Source organism: Harpia harpyja, chromosome 8 (assembly GCF_026419915.1).
Source record: "Harpia harpyja isolate bHarHar1 chromosome 8, bHarHar1 primary haplotype, whole genome shotgun sequence".
In the NCBI taxonomy this organism is placed as follows: domain Eukaryota; kingdom Metazoa; phylum Chordata; class Aves; order Accipitriformes; family Accipitridae; genus Harpia; species Harpia harpyja.
In genome coordinates, this window is record NC_068947.1 from 40,655,048 (window position 1) to 40,663,176 (window position 8,129).

An 8,129-nucleotide genomic window follows, 5' to 3' on the forward strand; every position below is an offset into this window, starting at 1 on the left:
TTGTGAAATAACTGACTTTTTTGCTATAGTATATTGTCTCAGACACTGTCATTTTTGGATCTTTTGGATCTATTTGTTTCCCACCTTGTAACAAACTGACCAATCATTCCTTGTTACAATGCAGAAATTCACATTTGCCTTCCCAGGACTACAACCTGTTTTCAAATCATTTTTCCAGTTTCTCTCAGTTATTTTGAATCGGAAGCTTGTTGCCTAAAACTCCTGAGCCCCACTCCCTAGCCTGAATTTTCCATTATCAAGTATATTTAATCATGGATCACTGTTCCATCATCAAAGTCATCAGGGAAAAGATCGACTGACTTCAGGCCTCTCTGATGCATTCCTTCATTTGGATGATGATCCCCTGACAACTGCATGAAGAGCGCTTTTCTGATCCACTGTTTTATTATATTGTATTTCCCTAGACTTACCAAGCAAGACAATACCAACATTTAGATAGAAGGTTTGATTAACAAATGACATGTTCACACTGGCTTTATCTTTTAAAGACTGATGTAAACTACTCTGGTGTTGAAAAGGGACAGTCAAAATGCTTCCCTCAACAGAGGACTGGCAGAAAACAGGCAGATTAAAACATCTTCAGCAAGCATGGATTTACCAGCTGGGCGAGGGAGAGTGACAAGTGTCCCATGTTCCCTCTCTGAAGATGCAGCCACCTTTTGCTCTCTCTTCCAAAAACTGATCTCCCAATATCTGTCCCCAAGCCCTCTCTGAAGCAAATCAGGTTAGCCATTGCTCAGCTATTTCCACCACCCCCTTGAAAAACAGGTCCTAAGATGTTCTTATAGAATCACAGAATGGTTTGAGTTGGAAATGACCTTTGAAGATTATCTAGTCAACCCCCCTGCCATGGGCAGGGACATCTTTACTAGACCAGGTTGCTCAAAGCCCCACCCAGCCTGACCTCGAACACTTCCAACGATGAGGCATCCACAACTTCTATGGGCAACCTGTTCCTGCGTCTCACCACCCTCATCATAATCATCATTCTTCAGGAGGACTAGAGGGGTTTGATTTGCTGCTGCTGCAAACAAAACCTCCTTTTTTCCCAGTTCAAGGGGTTTTGGCTGACAGCAAAGCCCACGCTAACTGCAGACCAAGGACGTGCCTACGGTGCTCACAAGGAGCAAGCCAGCCTCGCAGGAAGCCACTGCTCCTTTGCATGCCACATCCCGCTCCCCTTCACGCACGCATGGCCAGGCTACGTCTGGTGTTTGTGCTGGATGGAACGAAAACATATTTTTGCTTTCTGTGCCCTGCAGAAGGCAGAGTGAAAGAAGAATTGCACCCCTAAGTGTAAAGGCTTAGGGTCCAACCAGTTTCAAAGCCAGGATCCAAAAAGAACATAAGAAGAATAGGAGAGGAACAGTGCCAAAAATACAGTCCAGCTTAATTTGAAAAACATCAGCTGATAGTGTCAATGATCAACACGGTCTGCACATGCTCAGTTTTATTTCCCATTAGTTTCCAAGGGGAATACAATAGCATGATGAAACCAGAGACTTAAGAGGCCTGGATCTAAAATTATTGTCGCACACAAAAAGATTTCATCACCTGAGTCTCAGAGAAACTCAAAATCTGGATTTCCCAAACTGCCAAATTAAAGCTTTTTGCAGCAAAATTCTGTTTTACTGCTCACAGTTGTGCTATTCTCTTCTACAGAATTACAGAAACTATTCCATGTTGACTCTTCTAATAGCAACATTTCTCATTAACACTGGTCAGTGAATCTTTCACTTTGGAGACCAAAGAGAGTATGGTCATTTGATTTGCATGAAAAACAATTATCTTTGCCTTCAAAAGGCATTTAAAGCTTGAAATCAAGAGATACACCTTGTCATAATGAAAACTTTTAGAACATGACAGCTTCAAAGAGATTTAAAAACTGCCTACTACAATTCCCTGTGATTTTTTCCTTCACTTATAAACTTCAGTGTTCCATAAATCTTACTATTTTGTTAAAGCCAAAAAGTTAACACCATTACGTATTACTCCATAAAATAATATGGCTAGAACATCACTTCCACAGTATAGGAAACGAACCATAAAGCAGTAACTTGGTCTTTATGAGAATCTTTTAAGAGAGCACAGCTTTTCCACAGCTAAAACCATCAGCAGCAAAACTGCCATTTACCCTGACCTGCTGCTTTCACAGGATTTCCTGCCACAGCAAAATATTCCTGTTTTGGCCATCATCAGGAATAAGCAAGCTCTGCTTGCTAAAGAACAGGCTTTACGCTGTTTCATAACTCAGCCACCATAGTGTGGGATACTTTAAGTCCACTCCTGTTGAGCTTCGCCCCAGCACTGTCATGTCACGTCCCACCCTCATACAGGACACTTTGGAGCAGCTTTCTTCCCTGTAAGCACAAAGATGACACTTTGATCAGCCATAAGGAAGACTAAGTACCAACACCAGGCTCGTCATCCAACACTAAGCCTGCTCCACACAAACCACCATAAGCTTGCACGAGTTATTTTTCACCCCTCCCAAAGAGTTGCCCTCTCCCACTGAAAATCTGCTATCACACGTGCCACCTGAAAGCAGCCATGGCCAATCCCCATGGCAAGAAGAAACGCATGCTCTGAAACCAAGCGCTGCAATGAGATGCTGGAGAGTGAAGTTATGCAGGACCTCTAAACTGCACCGGTCCTTAGAGGGCCCAGTGAACAACTCCACCATCTAGTACAAGGAGAGCAGTACTAGGAAGAGCATGCAGAAACATGTTACGATTTGCGTCTGTGAAATGCAACCTTGTAGAAGGCACATTCTCTTTTCCCCTCTCCTTACCATTTTTTACACATTTACAGAATTTTTAAAGACAGACATAGCCTTCAATCTATCCTCTTCCCCAGGATGTGGGCTATAGAATTGCTATTAGTAATATTCATTAACTTAATAATGTGCATCTGAAATTGCAGACAGCAAGCGGTAGAGAGTCCAGCAGGTTCTCTGCAATTTAATAACAGCTTCATACCCTAATGCAACAATCCCCAGGGTGGGAATTTGCACATCTTGACTTCACATTTGTTGCTAGAGGCACAATTTTTCCCCCCCATCATGTTGCTGATAGGAGCTCAGATGACTGATCAATCTTAGCTCTGTGTTCATAGTAGTTCAGGTGTGTATTACCTTTGGGCTTGCATGGTGGGATCAGTGCCCATCACCGTTGCCACACTCTACCATCGCCATTCCCCAACAAACAGGGCTCTGCTCAGCACATCATTGTGTGACCATCCCACTACAAATATTTTCCATAAATATGCTAAGAGTAGAGCCTACCCCCAGTACAAAGGTGGAAGTAACTGGCTGCTTCTCTCTCCCCTGACCGGTGGAGTGACAAAGTGGTGGTGGCAAGTGCACGGAGCCGCCAGCCATAGATGCAAGGAAGGCAGGCAGGGATAGCAACAGACTCTGACTACACATATAGCTGCTTGCTTTTTAGTTGCTTGTTTTTATTTGCTCTTTATTGCTTCTATTTAATTTGTTAACAGCTTTTTTACAAAGCCTTATGGCATCTCCACATCTCTTCAAACACTGCCTGTGCTCCTCTGTTACTACCCAGGGATCCCTCAGCTATACTAGAAGCAGTTCCTGAGCAGCGGGAGCTGATGAAGCCCGAGGGGGGGACGGCAACTTCCCAAGGTGGCCTTCCCTGCAGCAGAGGCGTTCACAAGGATTCCCCTGCGTGGATTCCCTGGCGCCTGTGAAAGGTTGCGATCACCTCTAAGCTCTCTCTGGGGGACAGCAACAGCTTCTCCACCCTTTCATTGGCTTTCATAAACCTTGGCAAAATTTAATTACATTGGGTACCTTCCTCCTTCTATCACGCTTAACCCAAGTTGGACAACAGATGCAAAGAGTTCTCAGGCAGAAAAAGACACACAGACACAGTAGCAGGTCTGATCAAACAGCTCTGTGTCCTTAGAAATCATGTTATTTTTTACTTGCGTTAACCTTCTTTTTGCTGCTCATTTAACCTTTTAAATTTCAGTGTTATTTGACTCTTCTATACAGCCTTTCCTATTTCTAGGTACAATGTGAGAATCAGTGCTTGATTTGCATCACTTTGCAATGCCAAAACATGCTTAAAAATAACCATGAACTAAAACGTTTCCTTTTACATGAAGGCTTATAAGCCATTCCTCCCATTTTAAAATTAAACCTAAATTTCAGATCTAAACAGTTCTAAGTCACATTTACAAAAAGCTGGTACATGTAAAATATGCAACATTGGCTGCAACTGGCTACAGACTGGTGCCAGTTTAGAATATTTATGCAAGACAAGAATAGACAGAGGGAAATAACTCTCAAACCCCACCGAAAAACATGCCCTTTCCCAGGCCCTGTGTTTTGCTTAATGCTCAGTCCATAATCATTTTCCAATCTGCTGGAGGCCGGTGGTCCCACTGCCAGGGAGGGGGTCTCCGCTGACTCCTTCTAAAGCAAGGTATGCCGCTTAGGGATTTCTCATTTCCACTCCTGCTTTGTCTCTCACACTTCATTTCCCCACCAAAACCATACTTTGAATCTTTTTGTTTCATGGGTTTTCCACCCGACCCTGGTATCCTCCCGGACCACTACAGCATAATCAGACACCAGTGTCCTCGCTATCCTACTTAGGTTTCTGAGAACAACGAGCATATCAGGCAGACAAAAAGGCGTCCAAAAAAGTAGTAAGTTTAAAGTATGTTCCCTCATGTTGCAGGAAACCATTAAGGAGAGACCTATTCACACTCCTCCCTCTCCCCCAGCAACACCCCCAGCAGATGCTTGCATTGCTCCCCCGAGGTTCAGCTCGGGAAAAGGCTCTGCTCTCCATTAAGGCTGCTGCTCCCCCTGCTTTCAGCAGCAAGATGTGCACAAACCCCAAAATAACAGCTCCACCCAGCACGAGCTGCACCATCAGGTCTGTACGCAGGTGCCCTGCAATAACAACAATATATCAACCTGTTTTACGTGTCATTTTTCAGAGAAGAGCAGAGAAGGCAGGTCACAGATCCACAGGGTCTCCCATGGGTGCTTTTTTAGTGTTTATAGCCACCCCCTTCCCTCTTCCCCTCTTTTGTGCCTACCGCATCCATCAGCCCCACAAGACACTGCAGAGCGGGTGGACCCACCAGCTAGCAACGACAGATGAAGGGCCAGGACAACCAAGCATTAGTACAGTCACACTGACAAAAAGCTACTCCCGCCATCTGCCTTTCTGTGATCACCAGCACGGACGTGGGTTTTGAGCCTGCACAGCTTACCGGTGCTGCACTATTAAGTTTTTTTTTTTTTTTTCTTCCTAGGAGTCTAAACCAAGTCAAACTCGGACGTGCTGGGTGACATTGGGCTGGTTATGCCTCCTCCTCTGCTTGCTCCTTCTTCCCACATGGTACGATAAGCTTTTGGTGCAACACTGTGACTGGAGAGGGGGATGCTATTTAAAGTTTAGAAGTTAACAGCCTAAATTAAATAATTAAAAGACTAGTGTCCTGAAGGCTCTTTAGCAGTTAGGTAGTTTCTGAATTAAGTTACTTTTTGTAGATAAGCCAGTCAAGAATCAGTTTCTGTTCTCAAAAGACCTTCTGATGTTTAAGGGTTGTTCAGTCTCAACAAGAATGAAAGGCTGAAAAATTCTCAATTTTAAGTTAAGACCAATAAAAAAACCTTTTAGATGCAAATTTCTGACTTCAGTAAAGGGAATTATTGTCTTAAACATTCTTTCTTTCAAACGCATCTTAAAATATCAGACACAGTTTGGTTTAAGTATACTCTCTAACAAGCCAAATGAAACATAATACCTTCCCAAAACATGATTGCTTAGGTATAGATGTTTCATTTCAAAATGAGATATTCTGATTTTATCCAGCTAAAAATCAAACAGAGGAAACTAATCACTCCAATTTTTGCCAAATATATTTCCCAAGATCCACAATTTCATAGGAATTGTTTTAATTTTGATAAAACTGCATTCTCTGTCCTACAGAAAACCTTTTCATCAAAACTTTCCCAAGCACATCAAGCTGTAATGCTGGAGAAACCTTCCACTTGGGAAGGGCCTCATCCACAGCCATCAGCGACACCTCCCACAGTGGATACCAGTGTTTGCTGGGAGCACTGCAATTTCATCCTTAAGCTGTCTGCATGTCCTTGGCAGACAGCTATTGTGTCTGCATCAATACAGCTCCTCTCTGATAATCCAAATCCCACATTATTGTTTCCAGAGGAAAAGCATGCTTCCCGTCTTTCTTCTCATTTCCTGAAAAAAATTCCCTATTCCCTGATTCAAGAATCTAACACTCATTTATCCATGGAGCTGTTTCAAATTAACAATTCTGCCTGAAGTTCATATTCTACGTTACTACAGAATAAGGGGGTTTTTGTGTGTTGAAGGAGATCTCATTCCCTAAGGCTACTGCTCATCCTGCAAGCCTCCGTTCCACATGACAGGCTGTTCCTCCCCGGCCTACTCTCATTTAGGACTATCTGAAGATCAAGCCTTGGGTCCCAACACAGATATTCCCCTCTCAAGTGTCATGCTTTGGCTGGTGCGGCCAACCACCATCAGCCATGGCACGTTGCCTCCGGTTGCCTCGGGGAGATGAAGCCGTGCCCGTCCTTCCAAGAGGAAGCCGGAAGGGTAGATGAGGTTATAAACAAGAACTACCTTGTAATTAGCTGCAGTGCAATTACACACACAAAATACCGGTTTTGAGGGGGCTGCATGGCTGTTTCGTAGGAGCCCTTGTGCCTGATGAGCTTACGTGCCCAGCTCCAATGCACTGTGCTTATTAATATTTTAAAACACAGTAAAGAAGCCTCGGTGTTTTAAAGGAGCGCTGATAATGCATCATTCGAACAACTTTTGACTTTGCACAGACACTTTAAACCATTCACCCACGAAACAACACATCAAAGGCAGCTTCTTAGCACAGGTCAGATGCTGAATTGGAGGCACATTCCATCGCATAAACATTTAAGCCACCAGTAATTAACTTATCAGAGGCCACGAGGGCCCTTTGGTCTGCCAGTGCCTCCTCCAAACAGACAGGCAGTGGGAGTGGGTTTGTTGGTATGCACCAGGCATTTCAGGCATGAATCCCAGCCTTGTCCCAACGTACCTCGGTACGTGGGCACAGCCAGCCGGCGCGGAGAAAGCCTCGCAAACCATCTCCGTGCTCTGGGAACGTGGGCGGTGCTCGGAGTCAAAACAGAGGCAGCATGAACAGCGATAACATTGGTTATCAGATTTCTGTAATATTATGTTACTGAAACTCACTAAAAAGCCCGCAGGGGCTGCAGGAGCGGTTTCGTTTGTGGCACACTTTGCCCAAGCTAGAGGAATTGATTGGCACCTACCCAGGTCTTTCCGCTGTGAAATGCCACAAGCCTGCTGCATCCCCACCTTTGCAAAGATACGTAGTTTCCTGACAGTCTCTGAGTGCATGAGAAGATACAGCCAATCAAAACCCTATAGCTTGTCTTTAGATATAATGCAGAACTAGTCAAAATCACTAGCCTTGGGTACCTGGCTATAGGCAGTAAAACAAGCCACCATTTTAAGGGGACTTGGATTGTATTCAGCTCTCAGTCCTTCACTCACCCCTTCTCCAGTAACCTCCGGACTTCAGTCTAGAGCAGGCTCCTGAAGAGGTCACACACTTCAAAGTTACAACCATCATACAGACAAGTGAAATCAGTCCTCAGCAGTCACCTTCTCCTAGTATCAGCTCATCATCATGCAACAGTGGTGTAAAAACAGCACCAGCTGTGATGAAAAGTTGCAGCAAAACTTCCAGGAGAAAGTCCCTAATCCTGGTGTGGAGCTTGAGAGGCCTCAAGCATAACTTGAGATAGTCCTGAACCACCTGCAACTCCAACCAAAGTACTCAGGTACAAACCTGGGCACTGAAAAGAAAAGAAAAAAAAAAAAAAATCAGTGGCCAGTAAAGGTATGTTGCCCTTGGATATGCAAATGCATTAGAATAAGAATGCCAGCACTTGGCTTTTTGGAGCTCTGCTCTCTGGCTTTCAAAACCATTTACAAAAAGACTGAGAACGTCATTCACAAAAAAATAACAGAGGTTTTGTAACACTTCACATGTTCAGAGGCCTGCCG

The 8,129-nt window shown here is 44.1% G+C and overlaps 1 protein-coding gene across 1 annotated transcript in view; it reads right to left on the reverse strand.

Moving 5' to 3' along the window:
* PHLDB2 (pleckstrin homology like domain family B member 2) overlaps nucleotides 1-7,884 on the reverse strand; it is a 112,961-nt gene extending 105,077 nt beyond the window's left edge. Inside the window, exon 1 of the mRNA XM_052794426.1 lies at nucleotides 7,614-7,884. The gene's annotated coding sequence lies outside the window, so the exon portion shown is untranslated. The remainder of the gene's footprint in view (nucleotides 1-7,613) is intronic.
* Between the last annotated feature and the right edge of the window lie 245 nt (nucleotides 7,885-8,129).